Source organism: Balaenoptera borealis, assembly GCF_965194805.1.
Source record: "Balaenoptera borealis genome assembly, chromosome: 10".
Classification (NCBI taxonomy): Eukaryota; Metazoa; Chordata; class Mammalia; order Artiodactyla; family Balaenopteridae; genus Balaenoptera; species Balaenoptera borealis.
This window is the reverse complement of record NC_138874.1, coordinates 35,821,834-35,847,362: the sequence shown is the minus strand read 5'-3', so window position 1 is coordinate 35,847,362 and position 25,529 is coordinate 35,821,834. Positions and strand designations below refer to the sequence as shown.

Here is a 25,529-nt window from a genome sequence, read left to right as displayed (position 1 = left end):
CCCAACCTCACCAAACCTCTCAGCCCCAAGAGTGTCCTCCCTTATGTCTCAATCAGCTGTGGGTCTAGATATGGTCAATCCAGGTGGCATCGCAGCCCCTGAACGAATTTTGTAAGAATTTCTCTCTCTTTCACTGTCTTTGTTTCACGGGTTTTTAAAAGTAATTGATTTTTATAACAGGGTTTAGCTGCTTTGCACTGCTGTGTTTATGCCGCTTTACACCCACTTGACTCACTTACAGAGAGATATCAATACATAGGTTTTAAGATTCTTACTAGTCAGATATATTCCTGGGCGGAGAATAGGGGTTGTTGAGTCCAGTTCACTGAGCAAGGAGTAGGTCTTGTCTATTACATATTGGGTTTATGGAACGGTATCTGAGCTAATTTGAAACCCTTGTTTTATGCATCACCCCACCTCACCTTTCCCGTTAAGCAGCCATAGTGTGTTTTCTAAACGTGCGACTCTGTTCTGTTTTGTAATTCAGTTCAAGGGTAGCGGTTTTTACATTCTCTCTGTAAGTGATATCTTATGATAAGTGTCTTTTTCTGTGTGACTTATTTCACTTAGAATCGTCGTACCTAAATCCACTCATCATGCTGCTCCTAGCCTTATGACGTTGATTTCATGGCTGAGTGATATTCCATTGTACATAAGGACCACAACTTCTTTATCCATTCTTCTCTTTCCTGGGATGTTTAAGGTGTAACGAAGTGGAGGTTCTTGTCAACAGAGCAGCCCTAAACTTTGGGGTGCCTGTGTCTTGCTGATTTTTAGTTTTCCCAATTTATACGCCCATGAGTGGAAGTGCCCTATGCTCTCTAAGCTGAGTTTTTTAGATGTTTCAGGACACACCGTACACTTCTCCAGAGTGGCTGTTGGCAATTTACAGCCCGCCCATCAGCGTAGCAAGGCTCCCATTTCTCCATGGCCTGTCCTGCATTTCTGGTTTTGACACTTTATTCAGCATGGCCCTTTTGACCGATGGGAAGCGAGACTTCTTTGTAGCGCTGATTTGCCTTTCCAGGTTGCTTGGTTGGCCAAAAAGGGCGTATGCGTTTTTTCCTGAATATATTCAGGAAAAAACGCATACGCCCTTTTTGGCCAAGGGCATCATTGTCGAGGTTTTGCCGCTTTTCCTGTGCTTTAAAGGCGATTCGAATCTACCTCCTGAAATCGGTTTCCTGCAATTCTGCCTTGCTTTCAAATCCTCTTCGTTGCCTTCCCTCCATATATTTGTGGACGAGAGTTATCATTTCTAACTCTGCAGGTTTGTGAATTGCAGTGCCCCTGAGCTCCATTTTTCAACTCGCTTTCTTGGGAGCTGGCCGCAAAAGCGCAGGATTGCTTCAGGCCCTATTTTGGCTCCGGGCGGCAGGCTGAGCCTGTGGTTAATTCTGCTTCCTGATGGGAAAATAGAGTGACCTGTGCCTGTCCCAACACCTAGAGCTAGTCTCTCATTGGTTCCCCCTCTTCCCGTTCATCCTCAGGACAAATTGCAACGTGTTCGGAACAGGAGGTTAAAGGTGCTGATTCTCCAAGGAGGGAGATTGCTAGTAAAGCGGCTGGAATGGCGAACCGGAGCACAAGGAGATGAGAAATGAGGTGCGTTTTAGAAACCTTTCCCGGTCACACGGTGTACCATCTTCTGGGTTTCTCGTGCATGTTTTCGACGTAGGACGATGCCCTTGAACCTGGAGATTTGGGACCCATGGGATGGGTACCACGCCATATTACTTTACAGGGTCTGCGTTAGCTCACCCAACCTCACCAAACCTCTCAGCCCCAAGAGTGTCCTCCCTTATGTCTCAATCAGCTGTGGGTCTAGATATGGTCAATCCAGGTGGCATCGCAGCCCCTGAACGAATTTTGTAAGAATTTCTCTCTCTTTCACTGTCTTTGTTTCACGGGTTTTTAAAAGTAATTGATTTTTATAACAGGGTTTAGCTGCTTTGCACTGCTGTGTTTATGCCGCTTTACACCCACTTGACTCACTTACAGAGAGATATCAATACATAGGTTTTAAGATTCTTACTAGTCAGATATATTCCTGGGCGGAGAATAGGGGTTGTTGAGTCCAGTTCACTGAGCAAGGAGTAGGTCTTGTCTATTACATATTGGGTTTATGGAACGGTATCTGAGCTAATTTGAAACCCTTGTTTTATGCATCACCCCACCTCACCTTTCCCGTTAAGCAGCCATAGTGTGTTTTCTAAACGTGCGACTCTGTTCTGTTTTGTAATTCAGTTCAAGGGTAGCGGTTTTTACATTCTCTCTGTAAGTGATATCTTATGATAAGTGTCTTTTTCTGTGTGACTTATTTCACTTAGAATCGTCGTACCTAAATCCACTCATCATGCTGCTCCTAGCCTTATGACGTTGATTTCATGGCTGAGTGATATTCCATTGTACATAAGGACCACAACTTCTTTATCCATTCTTCTCTTTCCTGGGATGTTTAAGGTGTAACGAAGTGGAGGTTCTTGTCAACAGAGCAGCCCTAAACTTTGGGGTGCCTGTGTCTTGCTGATTTTTAGTTTTCCCAATTTATACGCCCATGAGTGGAAGTGCCCTATGCTCTCTAAGCTGAGTTTTTTAGATGTTTCAGGACACACCGTACACTTCTCCAGAGTGGCTGTTGGCAATTTACAGCCCGCCCATCAGCGTAGCAAGGCTCCCATTTCTCCATGGCCTGTCCTGCATTTCTGGTTTTGACACTTTATTCAGCATGGCCCTTTTGACCGATGGGAAGCGAGACTTCTTTGTAGCGCTGATTTGCCTTTCCAGGTTGCTTGGTTGGCCAAAAAGGGCGTATGCGTTTTTTCCTGAATATATTCAGGAAAAAACGCATACGCCCTTTTTGGCCAAGGGCATCATTGTCGAGGTTTTGCCGCTTTTCCTGTGCTTTAAAGGCGATTCGAATCTACCTCCTGAAATCGGTTTCCTGCAATTCTGCCTTGCTTTCAAATCCTCTTCGTTGCCTTCCCTCCATATATTTGTGGACGAGAGTTATCATTTCTAACTCTGCAGGTTTGTGAATTGCAGTGCCCCTGAGCTCCATTTTTCAACTCGCTTTCTTGGGAGCTGGCCGCAAAAGCGCAGGATTGCTTCAGGCCCTATTCTGGCTCCGGGCGGCAGGCTGAGCCTGTGGTTAATTCTGCTTCCTGATGGGAAAATAGAGTGACCTGTGCCTGTCCCAACACCTAGAGCTAGTCTCTCATTGGTTCCCCCTCTTCCCGTTCATCCTCAGGACAAATTGCAACGTGTTCGGAACAGGAGGTTAAAGGTGCTGATTCTCCAAGGAGGGAGATTGCTAGTAAAGCGGCTGGAATGGCGAACCGGAGCACAAGGAGATGAGAAATGAGGTGCGTTTTAGAAACCTTTCCCGGTCACACGGTGTACCATCTTCTGGGTTTCTCGTGCATGTTTTCGACGTAGGACGATGCCCTTGAACCTGGAGATTTGGGACCCATGGGATGGGTACCACGCCGTATTACTTTACAGGGTCTGCGTTAGCTCACCCAACCTCACCAAACCTCTCAGCCCCAAGAGTGTCCTCCCTTATGTCTCAATCAGCTGTGGGTCTAGATATGGTCAATCCAGGTGGCATCGCAGCCCCTGAACGAATTTTGTAAGAATTTCTCTCTCTTTCACTGTCTTTGTTTCACGGGTTTTTAAAAGTAATTGATTTTTATAATAGGGTTTAGCTGCTTTGCACTGCTGTGTTTATGCCGCTTTACACCCACTTGACTCACTTACAGAGAGATATCAATACATAGGTTTTAAGATTCTTACTAGTCAGATATATTCTTGGGCGGTGAATAGGGGGCGTTGAGTCCAGTTCACTGAGCAAGGAGTAGGTCTGGTCTATTACATATTGGGTTTATGGAACGGTATCTGAGCTAATTTGAAACCCTTGTTTTATGCATCACCCCACCTCACCTTTCCCGTTAAGCAGCCATAGTGTGTTTTCTAAACGTGCGACTCTGTTCTGTTTTGTAATTCAGTTCAAAGGTAGCGGTTTTTACATTCTCTCTGTAAGTGATATCTTATGATAAGTGTCTTTTTCTGTGTGACTTATTTCACTTAGAATCGTCGTACCTAAATCCACTCATCATGCTGCTCCTAGCCTTATGACGTTGATTTCATGGCTGAGTGATATTCCATTGTACATAAGGACCACAACTTCTTTATCCATTCTTCTCTTTCCTGGGATGTTTAAGGTGTAACGAAGTGGAGGTTCTTGTCAACAGAGCAGCCCTAAACTTTGGGGTGCCTGTGTCTTGCTGATTTTTAGTTTTCCCAATTTATACGCCCATGAGTGGAAGTGCCCTATGCTCTCTAAGCTGAGTTTTTTAGATGTTTCAGGACACACCGTACACTTCTCCAGAGTGGCTGTTGGCAATTTACAGCCCGCCCATCAGCGTAGCAAGGCTCCCATTTCTCCATGGCCTGTCCTGCATTTCTGGTTTTGACACTTTATTCAGCATGGCCCTTTTGACCGATGGGAAGCGAGACTTCTTTGTAGCGCTGATTTGCCTTTCCAGGTTGCTTGGTTGGCCAAAAAGGGCGTATGCGTTTTTTCCTGAATATATTCAGGAAAAAACGCATACGCCCTTTTTGGCCAAGGGCATCATTGTCGAGGTTTTGCCGCTTTTCCTGTGCTTTAAAGGCGATTCGAATCTACCTCCTGAAATCGGTTTCCTGCAATTCTGCCTTGCTTTCAAATCCTCTTCGTTGCCTTCCCTCCATATATTTGTGGACGAGAGTTATCATTTCTAACTCTGCAGGTTTGTGAATTGCAGTGCCCCTGAGCTCCATTTTTCAACTCGCTTTCTTGGGAGCTGGCCGCAAAAGCGCAGGATTGCTTCAGGCCCTATCTGGCTCTGGGCGGCAGGCTGAGCCTGTGGTTAATTCTGCTTCCTGATGGGAAAATAGAGTGACCTGTGCCTGTCCCAACACCTAGAGCTAGTCTCTCATTGGTTCCCCCTCTTCCCGTTCATCCTCAGGACAAATTGCAACGTGTTCGGAACAGGAGGTTAAAGGTGCTGATTCTCCAAGGAGGGAGATTGCTAGTAAAGCGGCTGGAATGGCGAACCGGAGCACAAGGAGATGAGAAATGAGGTGCGTTTTAGAAACCTTTCCCGGTCACACGGTGTACCATCTTCTGGGTTTCTCGTGCATGTTTTCGACGTAGGACGATGCCCTTGAACCTGGAGATTTGGGACCCATGGGATGGGTACCACGCCGTATTACTTTACAGGGTCTGTGTTAGCTCACCCAACCTCACCAAACCTCTCAGCCCCAAGAGTGTCCTCCCTTATGTCTCAATCAGCTGTGGGTCTAGATATGGTCAATCCAGGTGGCATCGCAGCCCCTGAACGAATTTTGTAAGAATTTCTCTCTCTTTCACTGTCTTTGTTTCACGGGTTTTTAAAAGTAATTGATTTTTATAATAGGGTTTAGCTGCTTTGCACTGCTGTGTTTATGCCGCTTTACACCCACTTGACTCACTTACAGAGAGATATCAATACATAGGTTTTAAGATTTTTACTAGTCAGATATATTCTTGGGCAGTGAATAGGGGGCGTTGAGTCCAGTTCACTGAGCAAGGAGTAGGTCTGGTCTATTACATATTGGGTTTATGGAACGGTATCTGAGCTAATTTGAAACCCTTGTTTTATGCATCACCCCACCTCACCTTTCCCGTTAAGCAGCCATAGTGTGTTTTCTAAACGTGCGACTCTGTTCTGTTTTGTAATTCAGTTCAAGGGTAGCGGTTTTTACATTCCCTCTGTAAGTGATATCTTATGATAAGTGTCTTTTTCTGTGTGACTTATTTCACTTAGAATCGTCGTACCTAAATCCACTCATCATGCTGCTCCTAGCCTTATGACGTTGATTTCATGGCTGAGTGATATTCCATTGTACATAAGGACCACAACTTCTTTATCCATTCTTCTCTTTCCTGGGATGTTTAAGGTGTAACGAAGTGGAGGTTCTTGTCAACAGAGCAGCCCTAAACTTTGGGGTGCCTGTGTCTTGCTGATTTTTAGTTTTCCCAATTTATACGCCCATGAGTGGAAGTGCCCTATGCTCTCTAAGCTGAGTTTTTTAGATGTTTCAGGACACACCGTACACTTCTCCAGAGTGGCTGTTGGCAATTTACAGCCCGCCCATCAGCGTAGCAAGGCTCCCATTTCTCCATGGCCTGTCCTGCATTTCTGGTTTTGACACTTTATTCAGCATGGCCCTTTTGACCGATGGGAAGCGAGACTTCTTTGTAGCGCTGATTTGCCTTTCCAGGTTGCTTGGTTGGCCAAAAAGGGCGTATGCGTTTTTTCCTGAATATATTCAGGAAAAAACGCATACGCCCTTTTTGGCCAAGGGCATCATTGTCGAGGTTTTGCCGCTTTTCCTGTGCTTTAAAGGCGATTCGAATCTACCTCCTGAAATCGGTTTCCTGCAATTCTGCCTTGCTTTCAAATCCTCTTCGTTGCCTTCCCTCCATATATTTGTGGACGAGAGTTATCATTTCTAACTCTGCAGGTTTGTGAATTGCAGTGCCCCTGAGCTCCATTTTTCAACTCGCTTTCTTGGGAGCTGGCCGCAAAAGCGCAGGATTGCTTCAGGCCCTATTCTGGCTCCGGGCGGCAGGCTGAGCCTGTGGTTAATTCTGCTTCCTGATGGGAAAATAGAGTGACCTCTGCCTGTCCCAACACCTAGAGCTAGTCTCTCATTGGTTCCCCCTCTTCCCGTTCATCCTCAGGACAAATTGCAACGTGTTCGGGACAGGAGGTTAAAGGTGCTGATTCTCCAAGGAGGGAGATTGCTAGTAAAGCGGCTGGAATGGCGAACCGGAGCACAAGGAGATGAGAAATGAGGTGCGTTTTAGAAACCTTTCCCGGTCACACGGTGTACCATCTTCTGGGTTACTCGTGCATGTTTTCGACGTAGGACGATGCCCTTGAACCTGGAGATTTGGGACCCATGGGATGGGTACCACGCCGTATTACTTTACAGGGTCTGCGTTAGCTCACCCAACCTCACCAAACCTCTCAGCCCCAAGAGTGTCCTCCCTTATGTCTCAATCAGCTGTGGGTCTAGATATGGTCAATCCAGGTGGCATCGCAGCCCCTGAACGAATTTTGTAAGAATTTCTCTCTCTTTCACTGTCTTTGTTTCACGGGTTTTTAAAAGTAATTGATTTTTATAATAGGGTTTAGCTGCTTTGCACTGCTGTGTTTATGCCGCTTTACACCCACTTGACTCACTTACAGAGAGATATCAATACATAGGTTTTAAGATTCTTACTAGTCAGATATATTCTTGGGCGGTGAATAGGGGGCGTTGAGTCCAGTTCACTGAGCAAGGAGTAGGTCTGGTCTATTACATATTGGGTTTATGGAACGGTATCTGAGCTAATTTGAAACCCTTGTTTTATGCATCACCCCACCTCACCTTTCCCGTTAAGCAGCCATAGTGTGTTTTCTAAACGTGCGACTCTGTTCTGTTTTGTAATTCAGTTCAAGGGTAGCGGTTTTTACATTCCCTCTGTAAGTGATATCTTATGATAAGTGTCTTTTTCTGTGTGACTTATTTCACTTAGAATCGTCGTACCTAAATCCACTCATCATGCTGCTCCTAGCCTTATGACGTTGATTTCATGGCTGAGTGATATTCCATTGTACATAAGGACCACAACTTCTTTATCCATTCTTCTCTTTCCTGGGATGTTTAAGGTGTAACGAAGTGGAGGTTCTTGTCAACAGAGCAGCCCTAAACTTTGGGGTGCCTGTGTCTTGCTGATTTTTAGTTTTCCCAATTTATACGCCCATGAGTGGAAGTGCCCTATGCTCTCTAAGCTGAGTTTTTTAGATGTTTCAGGACACACCGTACACTTCTCCCGAGTGGCTGTTGGCAATTTACAGCCTGCCCATCAGCGTAGCAAGGCTCCCATTTCTCCATGGCCTGTCCTGCATTTCTGGTTTTGACACTTTATTCAGCATGGCCCTTTTGACCGATGGGAAGCGAGACTTCTTTGTAGCGCTGATTTGCCTTTCCAGGTTGCTTGGTTGGCCAAAAAGGGCGTATGCGTTTTTTCCTGAATATATTCAGGAAAAAACGCATACGCCCTTTTTGGCCAAGGGCATCATTGTCGAGGTTTTGCCGCTTTTCCTGTGCTTTAAAGGCGATTCGAATCTACCTCCTGAAATCGGTTTCCTGCAATTCTGCCTTGCTTTCAAATCCTCTTCGTTGCCTTCCCTCCATATATTTGTGGACGAGAGTTATCATTTCTAACTCTGCAGGTTTGTGAATTGCAGTGCCCCTGAGCTCCATTTTTCAACTCGCTTTCTTGGGAGCTGGCCGCAAAAGCGCAGGATTGCTTCAGGCCCTATTCTGGCTCCGGGCGGCAGGCTGAGCCTGTGGTTAATTCTGCTTCCTGATGGGAAAATAGAGTGACCTCTGCCTGTCCCAACACCTAGAGCTAGTCTCTCATTGGTTCCCCCTCTTCCCGTTCATCCTCAGGACAAATTGCAACGTGTTCGGAACAGGAGGTTAAAGGTGCTGATTCTCCAAGGAGGGAGATTGCTAGTAAAGCGGCTGGAATGGCGAACCGGAGCACAAGGAGATGAGAAATGAGGTGCGTTTTAGAAACCTTTCCCGGTCACACGGTGTACCATCTTCTGGGTTTCTCGTGCATGTTTTCGACGTAGGACGATGCCCTTGAACCTGGAGATTTGGGACCCATGGGATGGGTACCACGCCATATTACTTTACAGGGTCTGCGTTAGCTCACCCAACCTCACCAAACCTCTCAGCCCCAAGAGTGTCCTCCCTTATGTCTCAATCAGCTGTGGGTCTAGATATGGTCAATCCAGGTGGCATCGCAGCCCCTGAACGAATTTTGTAAGAATTTCTCTCTCTTTCACTGTCTTTGTTTCACGGGTTTTTAAAAGTAATTGATTTTTATAATAGGGTTTAGCTGCTTTGCACTGCTGTGTTTATGCCGCTTTACACCCACTTGACTCACTTACAGAGAGATATCAATACATAGGTTTTAAGATTCTTACTAGTCAGATATATTCTTGGGCGGTGAATAGGGGGCGTTGAGTCCAGTTCACTGAGCAAGGAGTATGTCTGGTCTATTACATATTGGGTTTATGGAACGGTATCTGAGCTAATTTGAAACCCTTGTTTTATGCATCACCCCACCTCACCTTTCCCGTTAAGCAGCCATAGTGTGTTTTCTAAACGTGCGACTCTGTTCTGTTTTGTAATTCAGTTCAAGGGTAGCGGTTTTTACATTCTCTCTGTAAGTGATATCTTATGATAAGTGTCTTTTTCTGTGTGACTTATTTCACTTAGAATCGTCGTACCTAAATCCACTCATCATGCTGCTCCTAGCCTTATGACGTTGATTTCATGGCTGAGTGATATTCCATTGTACATAAGGACCACAACTTCTTTATCCATTCTTCTCTTTCCTGGGATGTTTAAGGTGTAACGAAGTGGAGGTTCTTGTCAACAGAGCAGCCCTAAACTTTGGGGTGCCTGTGTCTTGCTGATTTTTAGTTTTCCCAATTTATACGCCCATGAGTGGAAGTGCCCTATGCTCTCTAAGCTGAGTTTTTTAGATGTTTCAGGACACACCGTACACTTCTCCAGAGTGGCTGTTGGCAATTTACAGCCCGCCCATCAGCGTAGCAAGGCTCCCATTTCTCCATGGCCTGTCCTGCATTTCTGGTTTTGACACTTTATTCAGCATGGCCCTTTTGACCGATGGGAAGCGAGACTTCTTTGTAGCGCTGATTTGCCTTTCCAGGTTGCTTGGTTGGCCAAAAAGGGCGTATGCGTTTTTTCCTGAATATATTCAGGAAAAAACGCATACGCCCTTTTTGGCCAAGGGCATCATTGTCGAGGTTTTGCCGCTTTTCCTGTGCTTTAAAGGTGATTCGAATCTACCTCCTGAAATCGGTTTCCTGCAATTCTGCCTTGCTTTCAAATCCTCTTCGTTGCCTTCCCTCCATATATTTGTGGACGAGAGTTATCATTTCTAACTCTGCAGGTTTGTGAATTGCAGTGCCCCTGAGCTCCATTTTTCAACTCGCTTTCTTGGGAGCTGGCCGCAAAAGCGCAGGATTGCTTCAGGCCCTATTCTGGCTCCGGGCGGCAGGCTGAGCCTGTGGTTAATTCTGCTTCCTGAGGGGAAAATAGAGTGACCTGTGCCTGTCCCAACACCTAGAGCTAGTCTCTCATTGGTTCCCCCTCTTCCCGTTCATCCTCAGGACAAATTGCAACGTGTTCGGAACAGGAGGTTAAAGGTGCTGATTCTCCAAGGAGGGAGATTGCTAGTAAAGCGGCTGGAATGGCGAACCGGAGCACAAGGAGATGAGAAATGAGGTGCGTTTTAGAAACCTTTCCCGGTCACACGGTGTACCATCTTCTGGGTTTCTCGTGCATGTTTTCGACGTAGGACGATGCCCTTGAACCTGGAGATTTGGGACCCATGGGATGGGTACCACGCCGTATTACTTTACAGGGTCTGCGTTAGCTCACCCAACCTCACCAAACCTCTCAGCCCCAAGAGTGTCCTCCCTTATGTCTCAATCAGCTGTGGGTCTAGATATGGTCAATCCAGGTGGCATCGCAGCCCCTGAACGAATTTTGTAAGAATTTCTCTCTCTTTCACTGTCTTTGTTTCACGGGTTTTTAAAAGTAATTGATTTTTATAATAGGGTTTAGCTGCTTTGCACTGCTGTGTTTATGCCGCTTTACACCCACTTGACTCACTTACAGAGAGATATCAATACATAGGTTTTAAGATTCTTACTATTCAGATATATTCTTGGGCGGTGAATAGGGGGCGTTGAGTCCAGTTCACTGAGCAAGGAGTAGGTCTGGTCTATTACATATTGGGTTTATGGAACGGTATCTGAGCTAATTTGAAACCCTTGTTTTATGCATCACCCCACCTCACCTTTCCCGTTAAGCAGCCATAGTGTGTTTTCTAAACGTGCGACTCTGTTCTGTTTTGTAATTCAGTTCAAGGGTAGCGGTTTTTACATTCCCTCTGTAAGTGATATCTTATGATAAGTGTCTTTTTCTGTGTGACTTATTTCACTTAGAATCGTCGTACCTAAATCCACTCATCATGCTGCTCCTAGCCTTATGACGTTGATTTCATGGCTGAGTGATATTCCATTGTACATAAGGACCACAACTTCTTTATCCATTCTTCTCTTTCCTGGGATGTTTAAGGTGTAACGAAGTGGAGGTTCTTGTCAACAGAGCAGCCCTAAACTTTGGGGTGCCTGTGTCTTGCTGATTTTTAGTTTTCCCAATTTATACGCCCATGAGTGGAAGTGCCCTATGCTCTCTAAGCTGAGTTTTTTAGATGTTTCAGGACACACCGTACACTTCTCCAGAGTGGCTGTTGGCAATTTACAGCCTGCCCATCAGCGTAGCAAGGCTCCCATTTCTCCATGGCCTGTCCTGCATTTCTGGTTTTGACACTTTATTCAGCATGGCCCTTTTGACCGATGGGAAGCGAGACTTCTTTGTAGCGCTGATTTGCCTTTCCAGGTTGCTTGGTTGGCCAAAAAGGGCGTATGCGTTTTTTCCTGAATATATTCAGGAAAAAACGCATACGCCCTTTTTGGCCAAGGGCATCATTGTCGAGGTTTTGCCGCTTTTCCTGTGCTTTAAAGGCGATTCGAATCTACCTCCTGAAATCGGTTTCCTGCAATTCTGCCTTGCTTTCAAATCCTCTTCGTTGCCTTCCCTCCATATATTTGTGGACGAGAGTTATCATTTCTAACTCTGCAGGTTTGTGAATTGCAGTGCCCCTGAGCTCCATTTTTCAACTCGCTTTCTTGGGAGCTGGCCGCAAAAGCGCAGGATTGCTTCAGGCCCTATTCTGGCTCCGGGCGGCAGGCTGAGCCTGTGGTTAATTCTGCTTCCTGATGGGAAAATAGAGTGACCTCTGCCTGTCCCAACACCTAGAGCTAGTCTCTCATTGGTTCCCCCTCTTCCCGTTCATCCTCAGGACAAATTGCAACGTGTTCGGAACAGGAGGTTAAAGGTGCTGATTCTCCAAGGAGGGAGATTGCTAGTAAAGCGGCTGGAATGGCGAACCGGAGCACAAGGAGATGAGAAATGAGGTGCGTTTTAGAAACCTTTCCCGGTCACACGGTGTACCATCTTCTGGGTTTCTCGTGCATGTTTTCGACGTAGGACGATGCCCTTGAACCTGGAGATTTGGGACCCATGGGATGGGTACCACGCCATATTACTTTACAGGGTCTGCGTTAGCTCACCCAACCTCACCAAACCTCTCAGCCCCAAGAGTGTCCTCCCTTATGTCTCAATCAGCTGTGGGTCTAGATATGGTCAATCCAGGTGGCATCGCAGCCCCTGAACGAATTTTGTAAGAATTTCTCTCTCTTTCACTGTCTTTGTTTCACGGGTTTTTAAAAGTAATTGATTTTTATAATAGGGTTTAGCTGCTTTGCACTGCTGTGTTTATGCCGCTTTACACCCACTTGACTCACTTACAGAGAGATATCAATACATAGGTTTTAAGATTCTTACTAGTCAGATATATTCTTGGGCGGTGAATAGGGGGCGTTGAGTCCAGTTCACTGAGCAAGGAGTAGGTCTGGTCTATTACATATTGGGTTTATGGAACGGTATCTGAGCTAATTTGAAACCCTTGTTTTATGCATCACCCCACCTCACCTTTCCCGTTAAGCAGCCATAGTGTGTTTTCTAAACGTGCGACTCTGTTCTGTTTTGTAATTCAGTTCAAAGGTAGCGGTTTTTACATTCTCTCTGTAAGTGATATCTTATGATAAGTGTCTTTTTCTGTGTGACTTATTTCACTTAGAATCGTCGTACCTAAATCCACTCATCATGCTGCTCCTAGCCTTATGACGTTGATTTCATGGCTGAGTGATATTCCATTGTACATAAGGACCACAACTTCTTTATCCATTCTTCTCTTTCCTGGGATGTTTAAGGTGTAACGAAGTGGAGGTTCTTGTCAACAGAGCAGCCCTAAACTTTGGGGTGCCTGTGTCTTGCTGATTTTTAGTTTTCCCAATTTATACGCCCATGAGTGGAAGTGCCCTATGCTCTCTAAGCTGAGTTTTTTAGATGTTTCAGGACACACCGTACACTTCTCCAGAGTGGCTGTTGGCAATTTACAGCCCGCCCATCAGCGTAGCAAGGCTCCCATTTCTCCATGGCCTGTCCTGCATTTCTGGTTTTGACACTTTATTCAGCATGGCCCTTTGGACCGATGGGAAGCGAGACTTCTTTGTAGCGCTGATTTGCCTTTCCAGGTTGCTTGGTTGGCCAAAAAGGGCGTATGCGTTTTTTCCTGAATATATTCAGGAAAAAACGCATACGCCCTTTTTGGCCAAAGGCATCATTGTCCAGGTTTTGCCGCTTTTCCTGTGCTTTAAAGGCGATTCGAATCTACCTCCTGAAATCGGTTTCCTGCAATTCTGCCTTGCTTTCAAATCCTCTTCGTTGCCTTCCCTCCATATATTTGTGGACGAGAGTTATCATTTCTAACTCTGCAGGTTTGTGAATTGCAGTGCCCCTGAGCTCCATTTTTCAACTCGCTTTCTTGGGAGCTGGCCGCAAAAGCGCAGGATTGCTTCAGGCCCTATTCTGGCTCCGGGCGGCAGGCTGAGCCTGTGGTTAATTCTGCTTCCTGAGGGGAAAATAGAGTGACCTGTGCCTGTCCCAACACCTAGAGCTAGTCTCTCATTGGTTCCCCCTCTTCCCGTTCATCCTCAGGACAAATTGCAACGTGTTCGGAACAGGAGGTTAAAGGTGCTGATTCTCCAAGGAGGGAGATTGCTAGTAAAGCGGCTGGAATGGCGAACCGGAGCACAAGGAGATGAGAAATGAGGTGCGTTTTAGAAACCTTTCCCGGTCACACGGTGTACCATCTTCTGGGTTTCTCGTGCATGTTTTCGACGTAGGACGATGCCCTTGAACCTGGAGATTTGGGACCCATGGGATGGGTACCACGCCGTATTACTTTACAGGGTCTGCGTTAGCTCACCCAACCTCACCAAACCTCTCAGCCCCAAGAGTGTCCTCCCTTATGTCTCAATCAGCTGTGGGTCTAGATATGGTCAATCCAGGTGGCATCGCAGCCCCTGAACGAATTTTGTAAGAATTTCTCTCTCTTTCACTGTCTTTGTTTCACGGGTTTTTAAAAGTAATTGATTTTTATAATAGGGTTTAGCTGCTTTGCACTGCTGTGTTTATGCCGCTTTACACCCACTTGACTCACTTACAGAGAGATATCAATACATAGGTTTTAAGATTCTTACTATTCAGATATATTCTTGGGCGGTGAATAGGGGGCGTTGAGTCCAGTTCACTGAGCAAGGAGTAGGTCTGGTCTATTACATATTGGGTTTATGGAACGGTATCTGAGCTAATTTGAAACCCTTGTTTTATGCATCACCCCACCTCACCTTTCCCGTTAAGCAGCCATAGTGTGTTTTCTAAACGTGCGACTCTGTTCTGTTTTGTAATTCAGTTCAAGGGTAGCGGTTTTTACATTCCCTCTGTAAGTGATATCTTATGATAAGTGTCTTTTTCTGTGTGACTTATTTCACTTAGAATCGTCGTACCTAAATCCACTCATCATGCTGCTCCTAGCCTTATGACGTTGATTTCATGGCTGAGTGATATTCCATTGTACATAAGGACCACAACTTCTTTATCCATTCTTCTCTTTCCTGGGATGTTTAAGGTGTAACGAAGTGGAGGTTCTTGTCAACAGAGCAGCCCTAAACTTTGGGGTGCCTGTGTCTTGCTGATTTTTAGTTTTCCCAATTTATACGCCCATGAGTGGAAGTGCCCTATGCTCTCTAAGCTGAGTTTTTTAGATGTTTCAGGACACACCGTACACTTCTCCAGAGTGGCTGTTGGCAATTTACAGCCTGCCCATCAGCGTAGCAAGGCTCCCATTTCTCCATGGCCTGTCCTGCATTTCTGGTTTTGACACTTTATTCAGCATGGCCCTTTTGACCGATGGGAAGCGAGACTTCTTTGTAGCGCTGATTTGCCTTTCCAGGTTGCTTGGTTGGCCAAAAAGGGCGTATGCGTTTTTTCCTGAATATATTCAGGAAAAAACGCATACGCCCTTTTTGGCCAAGGGCATCATTGTCGAGGTTTTGCCGCTTTTCCTGTGCTTTAAAGGCGATTCGAATCTACCTCCTGAAATCGGTTTCCTGCAATTCTGCCTTGCTTTCAAATCCTCTTCGTTGCCTTCCCTCCATATATTTGTGGACGAGAGTTATCATTTCTAACTCTGCAGGTTTGTGAATTGCAGTGCCCCTGAGCTCCATTTTTCAACTCGCTTTCTTGGGAGCTGGCCGCAAAAGCGCAGGATTGCTTCAGGCCCTATTCTGGCTCCGGGCGGCAGGCTGAGCCTGTGGTTAATTCTGCTTCCTGATGGGAAAATAGAGTGACCTCTGCCTGTCCCAACACCTAGAGCTAGTCTCTCATTGGTTCCCCCTCTTCCCGTTCATCCTCAGGACAAATTGCAACGTGTTCGGAACAGGAGGTTAAAGGTGCTGATTCTCCAAGGAGGGAGATTGCTAGTAAAGCGGCTGGAATGGCGAACCGGAGCACAAGGAGATGAGAAATGAGGTGCGTTTTAGAAACCTTTCCCGGTCACACGGTGTACCATCTTCTGGGTTTCTCGTGCATGTTTTCGACGTAGGACGATGCCCTTGAACCTGGAGATTTGGGACCCATGGGATGGGTACCACGCCATATTACTTTACAGGGTCTGCGTTAGCTCACCCAACCTCACCAAACCTCTCAGCCCCAAGAGTGTCCTCCCTTATGTCTCAATCAGCTGTGGGTCTAGATATGGTCAATCCAGGTGGCATCGCAGCCCCTGAACGAATTTTGTAAGAATTTCTCTCTCTTTCACTGTCTTTGTTTCACGGGTTTTTAAAAGTAATTGATTTTTATAATAGGGTTTAGCTGCTTTGCACTGCTGTGTTTATGCCGCTTTACACCCACTTGACTCACTTACAGAGAGATATCAATACATAGGTTTTAAGATTCTTACTAGTCAGATATATTCTTGGGCGGTGAATAGGGGGCGTTGAGTCCAGTTCACTGAGCAAGGAGTAGGTCTGGTCTATTACATATTGGGTTTATGGAACGGTATCTGAGCTAATTTGAAACCCTTGTTTTATGCATCACCCCACCTCACCTTTCCCGTTAAGCAGCCATAGTGTGTTTTCTAAACGTGCGACTCTGTTCTGTTTTGTAATTCAGTTCAAAGGTAGCGGTTTTTACATTCTCTCTGTAAGTGATATCTTATGATAAGTGTCTTTTTCTGTGTGACTTATTTCACTTAGAATCGTCGTACCTAAATCCACTCATCATGCTGCTCCTAGCCTTATGACGTTGATTTCATGGATGAGTGATATTCCATTGTACATAAGGACCACAACTTCTTTATCCATTCTTCTCTTTCCTGGGATGTTTAAGGTGTAACGAAGTGGAGGTTCTTGTCAACAGAGCAGCCCTAAACTTTGGGGTGCCTGTGTCTTGCTGATTTTTAGTTTTCCCAATTTATACGCCCATGAGTGGAAGTGCCCTATGCTCTCTAAGCTGAGTTTTTTAGATGTTTCAGGACACACCGTACACTTCTCCAGAGTGGCTGTTGGCAATTTACAGCCCGCCCATCAGCGTAGCAAGGCTCCCATTTCTCCATGGCCTGTCCTGCATTTCTGGTTTTGACACTTTATTCAGCATGGCCCTTTTGACCGATGGGAAGCGAGACTTCTTTGTAGCGCTGATTTGCCTTTCCAGGTTGCTTGGTTGGCCAAAAAGGGCGTATGCGTTTTTTCCTGAATATATTCAGGAAAAAACGCATACGCCCTTTTTGGCCAAGGGCATCATTGTCGAGGTTTTGCCGCTTTTCCTGTGCTTTAAAGGCGATTCGAATCTACCTCCTGAAATCGGTTTCCTGCAATTCTGCCTTGCTTTCAAATCCTCTTCGTTGCCTTCCCTCCATATATTTGTGGACGAGAGTTATCATTTCTAACTCTGCAGGTTTGTGAATTGCAGTGCCCCTGAGCTCCATTTTTCAACTCGCTTTCTTGGGAGCTGGCCGCAAAAGCGCAGGATTGCTTCAGGCCCTATTCTGGCTCCGGGCGGCAGGCTGAGCCTGTGGTTAATTCTGCTTCCTGATGGGAAAATAGAGTGACCTGTGCCTGTCCCAACACCTAGAGCTAGTCTCTCATTGGTTCCCCCTCTTCCCGTTCATCCTCAGGACAAATTGCAACGTGTTCGGAACAGGAGGTTAAAGGTGCTGATTCTCCAAGGAGGGAGATTGCTAGTAAAGCGGCTGGAATGGCGAACCGGAGCACAAGGAGATGAGAAATGAGGTGCGTTTTAGAAACCTTTCCCGGTCACACGGTGTACCATCTTCTGGGTTTCTCGTGCATGTTTTCGACGTAGGACGATGCCCTTGAACCTGGAGATTTGGGACCCATGGGATGGGTACCACGCCGTATTACTTTACAGGGTCTGCGTTAGCTCACCCAACCTCACCAAACCTCTCAGCCCCAAGAGTGTCCTCCCTTATGTCTCAATCAGCTGTGGGTCTAGATATGGTCAATCCAGGTGGCATCGCAGCCCCTGAACGAATTTTGTAAGAATTTCTCTCTCTTTCACTGTCTTTGTTTCACGGGTTTTTAAAAGTAATTGATTTTTATAATAGGGTTTAGCTGCTTTGCACTGCTGTGTTTATGCCGCTTTACACCCACTTGACTCACTTACAGAGAGATATCAATACATAGGTTTTAAGATTCTTACTAGTCAGATATATTCTTGGGCGGTGAATAGGGGGCGTTGAGTCCAGTTCACTGAGCAAGGAGTAGGTCTGGTCTATTACATATTGGGTTTATGGAACGGTATCTGAGCTAATTTGAAACCCTTGTTTTATGCATCACCCCACCTCACCTTTCCCGTTAAGCAGCCATAGTGTGTTTTCTAAACGTGCGACTCTGTTCTGTTTTGTAATTCAGTTCAAGGGTAGCGGTTTTTACATTCTCTCTGTAAGTGATATCTTATGATAAGTGTCTTTTTCTGTGTGACTTATTTCACTTAGAATCGTCGTACCTAAATCCACTCATCATGCTGCTCCTAGCCTTATGACGTTGATTTCATGGCTGAGTGATATTCCATTGTACATAAGGACCACAACTTCTTTATCCATTCTTCTATTTCCTGGGATGTTTCAGGTGTAACGAAGTGGAGGTTCTTGTCAACAGAGCAGCCCTAAACTTTGGGGTGCCTGTGTCTTGCTGATTTTTAGTTTTCCCAATTTATACGCCCATGAGTGGAAGTGCCCTATGCTCTCTAAGCTGAGTTTTTTCGATGTTTCAGGACACACCGTACACTTCTCCAGAGTGGCTGTTGGCAATTTAAAGCCCGCCCATCAGCGTAGCAAGGCTCCCATTTCTCCATGGCCTGTCCTGCATTTCTGGTTTTGACACTTTATTCAGCATGGCCCTTTTGACCGATGGGAAGCGAGACTTCTTTGTAGCGCTGATTTGCCTTTCCAGGTTGCTTGGTTGGCCAAAAAGGGCGTATGCGTTTTTTCCTGAATATATTCAGGAAAAAACGCATACGCCCTTTTTGGCCAAGGGCATCATTGTCGAGGTTTTGCCGCTTTTCCTGTGCTTTAAAGGCGATTCGAATCTACCTCCTGAAATCTGTTTCCTGCAATTCTGCCTTGCTTTCAAATCCTCTTCGTAGCCTTCCCTCCATATATTTGTGGACGAGAGTTATCATTTCTAACTCTGCAGGTTTGTGAATTGCAGTGCCCCTGAGCTCCATTTTTCAACTCGCTTTCTTGGGAGCTGGCCGCAAAAGCGCAGGATTGCTTCAGGCCCTATTCTGGCTCCGGGCGGCAGGCTGAGCCTGTGGTTAATTCTGCTACCTGATGGGAAAATAGAGTGACCTGTGCCTGTCCCAACACCTAGAGCTAGTCTCTCATTGGTTCCCCCTCTTCCCGTTCATCCTCAGGACAAATTGCAATGTGTACGGAACAGGAGGTTAAAGGCGCTGATTCTCCAAGGAGGGAGATTGCTAGTAAAGCGGCTGGAATGGCGAACCGGAGCACAAGGAGATGAGAAATGAGGTGCGTTTTAGAAACCTTTCCCGGTCACACGGTGTACCATCTTCTGGGTTTCTCGTGCATGTTTTCGACGTAGGAAGATGCCCTTGACCCTGGAGATTTGGGACCCATGGGATGGGTACCAAGCCATATTACTTTACAGGGTCTGCGTTAGCTCACCCAACCTCACCAAACCTCTCAGCCCCAAGAGTGTCCACCCTTATGTCTCAATCAGCTGTGGGTCTAGATATGGTCAATCCAGGTGGCATCGCAGCCCCTGAACGAATTTTGTAAGAATTTCTCTCTCTTTCACTGTCTTTGTTTCACGGGTTTTTAAAAGTAATTGATTTTTATAATAGGGTTTAGCTGCTTTGCACTGCTGTGTTTATGCCGCTTTTCACCCACTTGACTCACTTACAGATAGATATCAATACATAGGTTTTAAGATTCTTACTAGTCAGATATATTCTTGGGCGGTGAATAGGGGGCGTTGAGTCCAGTTCACTGAGCAAGGAGTAGGTCTGGTCTATTACATATTGGGTTTATGGAACGGTATCTGAGCTAATTTGAAACCCTTGTTTTATGCATCACCCCACCTCACCTTTCCCGTTAAGCAGCCATAGTGTGTTTTCTAAACGTGCGACTCTGTTCTGTTTTGTAATTCAGTTCAAGGGTAGCGGTTTTTACATTCTCTCTGTAAGTGATATCTTATGATAAGTGTCTTTTTCTGTGTGACTTATTTCACTTAGAATCGTCGTACCTAAATCCACTCATCATGCTGCTCCTAGCCTTATGACGTTGATTTCATGGCTGAGTGATATTCCATTGTACATAAGGACCACAACTTCTTTATCCATTCTTCTCTTTCCTGGGATGTTTAAGGTGTAACGAAGTGGAGGTTCTTGTCAACAGAGCAGCCCTAAACTTTGGGGTGCCTGTGTCTTGCTGATTTTTAGTTTTCCCAATTTATACGCCCATGAGTGGAAGTGCCCTATGCTCTCTAAGCTGAGTTTTTTACATGTTTCAGGACACACCGTACACTTCTCCAGAGTGGCTGTTGGCAATTTACAGCCCGCCCATCAGCGTAGCAAGGCTCCCATTTCTCCATGGCCTGTCCTGCATTTCTGGTTTTGACACTTTATTCAGCATGGCCCTTTTGACCGATGGGAAGCGAGACTTCTTTGTAGCGCTGATTTGCCTTTCCAGGTTGCTTGGTTGGCCAAAAAGGGCGTATGCGTTTTTTCCTGAATATATTCAGGAAAAAACGCATACGCCCTTTTTGGCCAAGGGCATCATTGTGGAGGTTTTGCCGCTTTTCCTGTGCTTTAAAGGCGATTCGAATCTACCTCCTGAAATCGGTTTCCTGCAATTCTGCCTTGCTTTCAAATCCTCTTCGTAGCCTTCCCTCCATATATTTGTGGACGAGAGTTATCATTTCTAACTCTGCAGGTTTGTGAATTGCAGTGCCCCTGAGCTCCATTTTTCAACTCGCTTTCTTGGGAGCTGGCCGCAAAAGCGCAGGATTGCTTCAGGCCCTATTCTGGCTCCGGGCGGCAGGCTGAGCCTGTGGTTAATTCTGCTACCTGATGGGAAAATAGAGTGACCTGTGCCTGTCCCAACACCTAGAGCTAGTCTCTCATTGGTTCCCCCTCTTCACGTTCATCCTCAGGACAAATTGCAACGTGTACGGAACAGGAGGTTAAAGGCGCTGATTCTCCAAGGAGGGAGATTGCTAGTAAAGCGGCTGGAATGGCGAACCGGAGCACAAGGAGATGAGAAATGAGGTGCGTTTTAGAAACCTTTCCCGGTCACACGGTGTACCATCTTCTGGGTTTCTCGTGCATGTTTTCGACGTAGGAAGATGCCCTTGACCCTGGAGATTTGGGACCCATGGGATGGGTACCACGCCGTATTACTTTACAGGGTCTGCGTTAGCTCACCCAACCTCACCAAACCTCTCAGCCCCAAGAGTGTCCACCCTTATGTCTCAATCAGCTGTGGGTCTAGATATGGTCAATCCAGGTGGCATCGCAGCCCCTGAACGAATTTTGTAAGAATTTCTCTCTCTTTCACTGTCTTTGTTTCATGGGTTTTTAAAAGTAATTGATTTTTATAATAGGGTTTAGCTGCTTTGCACTGCTGTGTTTATGCTGCTTTTCACCCACTTGACTCACTTACAGATAGATATCAATACATAGGTTTTAAGATTCTTACTAGTCAGATATATTCTTGGGCGGTGAATAGGGGGCGTTGAGTCCAGTTCACTGAGCAAGGAGTAGGTCTTGTCTATTACATATTGGGTTTATGGAACGGTATCTGAGCTAATTTGAAACCCTTGTTTTATGCATCACCCCACCTCACCTTTCCCGTTAAGCAGCCATAGTGTGTTTTCTAAACGTGCGACTCTGTTCTGTTTTGTAATTCAGTTCAAGGGTAGCGGTTTTTACATTCTCTCTGTAAGTGATATCTTATGATAAGTGTCTTTTTCTGTGTGACTTATTTCACTTAGAATCGTCGTACCTAAATCCACTCATCATGCTGCTCCTAGCCTTATGACGTTGATTTCATGGCTGAGTGATATTCCATTGTACATAAGGACCACAACTTCTTTATCCATTCTTCTCTTTCCTGGGATGTTTAAGGTGTAACGAAGTGGAGGTTCTTGTCAACAGAGCAGCCCTAAACTTTGGGGTGCCTGTGTCTTGCTGATTTTTAGTTTTCCCAATTTATACGCCCATGAGTGGAAGTGCCCTATGCTCTCTAAGCTGAGTTTTTTAGATGTTTCAGGACACACCGTACACTTCTCCAGAGTGGCTGTTGGCAATTTACAGCCCGCCCATCAGTGTAGCAAGGCTCCCATTTCTCCATGGCCTGTCCTGCATTTCTGGTTTTGACACTTTATTCAGCATGGCCCTTTTGACCGATGGGAAGCGAGACTTCTTTGTAGCGCTGATTTGCCTTTCCAGGTTGCTTGGTTGGCCAAAAAGGGCGTATGCGTTTTTTCCTGAATATATTCAGGAAAAAACGCATACGCCCTTTTTGGCCAAGGGCATCATTGTCGAGGTTTTGCCGCTTTTCCTGTGCTTTAAAGGCGATTCGAATCTACCTCCTTAAATCTGTTTCCTGCAATTCTACCTTGCTTTCAAATCCTCTTCGTAGCCTTCCCTCCATATATTTGTGGACGAGAGTTATCATTTCTAACTCTGCAGGTTTGTGAATTGCAGTGCCCCTGAGCTCCATTTTTCAACTCGCTTTCTTGGGAGCTGGCCGCAAAAGCGCAGGATTGCTTCAGGCCCTATTCTGGCTCCGGGCGGCAGGCTAAGCCTGTGGTTAATTCTTCTTCCTGATGGGAAAATAGAGTGACCTGTGCCTGTCCCAACACCTAGAGCTAGTCTCTCATTGGTTCCCCCTCTTCCCGTTCATCCTCAGGACAAATTGCAACGTGTACGGAACAGGAGGTTAAAGGTGCTGATTCTCCAAGGAGGGAGATTGCTAGTAAAGCGGCTGGAATGGCGAACCGGAGCACAAGGAGATGAGAAATGAGGTGCGTTTTAGAAACCTTTCCCGGTCACACGGTGTACCATCTTCTGGGATTCTCATGCATGTTTTCGATGTAGGAAGATGCCCTTGAACCTGGAGATTTGGGACCCATGGGATGGGTACCACGCCGTATTACTTTACAGGGTCTGCGTTAGCTCACCCAACCTCACCAAACCTCTCAGCCCCAAGAGTGTCCACCCTTATGTCTCAGTCAGCTGTGGGTCTAGATATGGTCAATCCAGGTGGCATCGCAGCCCCTGAACGAATTTTGTAAGAATTTCTCTCTCTTTCACTGTCTTTGTTTCACGGGTTTTTAAAAGTAATTGATTTTTATAATAGGGTTTAGCTGCTTTGCACTGCTGTGTTTATGCCGCTTTTCACCCACTTGACTCACTTACAGAGAGATATCAATACATAGGTTTTAAGATTCTTACTAGTCAGATATATTCTTGGGCGGTGAATAGGGGGCGTTGAGTCCAGTTCACTGAGCAAGGAGTAGGTCTGGTCTATTACATATTGGGTTTATGGAACGGTATCTGAGCTAATTTGAAACCCTTGTTTTATGCATCACCCCACCTCACCTTTCCCGTTAAGCAGCCATAGTGTGTTTTCTAAACGTGCGACTCTGTTCTGTTTTGTAATTCAGTTCAAGGGTAGCGGTTTTTACATTCTCTCTGTAAGTGATATCTTATGATAAGTGTCTTTTTCTGTGTGACTTATTTCACTTAGAATCGTCGTACCTAAATCCACTCATCATGCTGCTCCTAGCCTTATGACGTTGATTTCATGGCTGAGTGATATTCCATTGTACATAAGGACCACAACTTCTTTATCCATTCTTCTCTTTCCTGGGATGTTTAAGGTGTAACGAAGTGGAGGTTCTTGTCAACAGAGCAGCCCTAAACTTTGGGGTGCCTGTGTCTTGCTGATTTTTAGTTTTCCCAATTTATACGCCCATGAGTGGAAGTGCCCTATGCTCTCTGAGCTGAGTTTTTTAGATGTTTCAGGACACACCGTACACTTCTCCAGAGTGGCTGTTGGCAATTTACAGCCCGCCCATCAGCGTAGCAAGGCTCCCATTTCTCCATGGCCTGTCCTGCATTTCTGGTTTTGACACATTATACAGCATGGCCCTTTTGACCGATGGGAAGCGAGACTTCTTTGTAGCGCTGATTTGCCTTTCCAGGTTGCTTGGTTGGCCAAAAAGGGCGTATGCGTTTTTTCCTGAATATATTCAGGAAAAAACGCATACGCCCTTTTTGGCCAAGGGCATCATTGTCGAGGTTTTGCCGCTTTTCCTGTGCTTTAAAGGCGATTCGAATCTACCTCCTGAAATCGGTTTCCTGCAATTCTGCCTTGCTTTCAAATCCTCTTCGTTGCCTTCCCTCCATATATTTGTGGACGAGAGTTATCATTTCTAACTCTGCAGGTTTGTGAATTGCAGTGCCCCTGAGCTCCATTTTTCAACTCGCTTTCTTGGGAGCTGGCCGCAAAAGCGCAGGATTGCTTCAGGCCCTATTCTGGCTCCGGGCGGCAGGCTGAGCCTGTGGTTAATTCTGCTTCCTGAGGGGAAAATAGAGTGACCTGTGCCTGTCCCAACACCTAGAGCTAGTCTCTCATTGGTTCCCCCTCTTCCCGTTCATCCTCAGGACAAATTGCAACGTGTTCGGAACAGGAGGTTAAAGGTGCTGATTCTCCAAGGAGGGAGATTGCTAGTAAAGCGGCTGGAATGGCGAACCGGAGCACAAGGAGATGAGAAATGAGGTGCGTTTTAGAAACCTTTCCCGGTCACACGGTGTACCATCTTCTGGGTTTCTCGTGCATGTTTTCGACGTAGGACGATGCCCTTGAACCTGGAGATTTGGGACCCATGGGATGGGTACCACGCCGTATTACTTTACAGGGTCTGCGTTAGCTCACCCAACCTCACCAAACCTCTCAGCCCCAAGAGTGTCCTCCCTTATGTCTCAATCAGCTGTGGGTCTAGATATGGTCAATCCAGGTGGCATCGCAGCCCCTGAACGAATTTTGTAAGAATTTCTCTCTCTTTCACTGTCTTTGTTTCACGGGTTTTTAAAAGTAATTGATTTTTATAATAGGGTTTAGCTGCTTTGCACTGCTGTGTTTATGCCGCTTTACACCCACTTGACTCACTTACAGAGAGATATCAATACATAGGTTTTAAGATTCTTACTAGTCAGATATATTCTTGGGCGGTGAATAGGGGGCGTTGAGTCCAGTTCACTGAGCAAGGAGTAGGTCTGGTCTATTACATATTGGGTTTATGGAACGGTATCTGAGCTAATTTGAAACCCTTGTTTTATGCATCACCCCACCTCACCTTTCCCGTTAAGCAGCCATAGTGTGTTTTCTAAACGTGCGACTCTGTTCTGTTTTGTAATTCAGTTCAAGGGTAGCGGTTTTTACATTCCCTCTGTAAGTGATATCTTATGATAAGTGTCTTTTTCTGTGTGACTTATTTCACTTAGAATCGTCGTACCTAAATCCACTCATCATGCTGCTCCTAGCCTTATGACGTTGATTTCATGGCTGAGTGATATTCCATTGTACATAAGGACCACAACTTCTTTATCCATTCTTCTCTTTCCTGGGATGTTTAAGGTGTAACGAAGTGGAGGTTCTTGTCAACAGAGCAGCCCTAAACTTTGGGGTGCCTGTGTCTTGCTGATTTTTAGTTTTCCCAATTTATACGCCCATGAGTGGAAGTGCCCTATGCTCTCTAAGCTGAGTTTTTTACATGTTTCAGGACACACCGTACACTTCTCCAGAGTGGCTGTTGGCAATTTAC

The 25,529-nt window shown here is 45.8% G+C and overlaps 1 long non-coding RNA gene across 1 annotated transcript in view; it reads left to right on the top strand.

The window, feature by feature from the left end:
- Positions 1–25,529, top strand: part of LOC309635595 — an 828,636-nt gene that overhangs the window by 150,037 nt on the left and 653,070 nt on the right. The window lies entirely within an intron of this gene.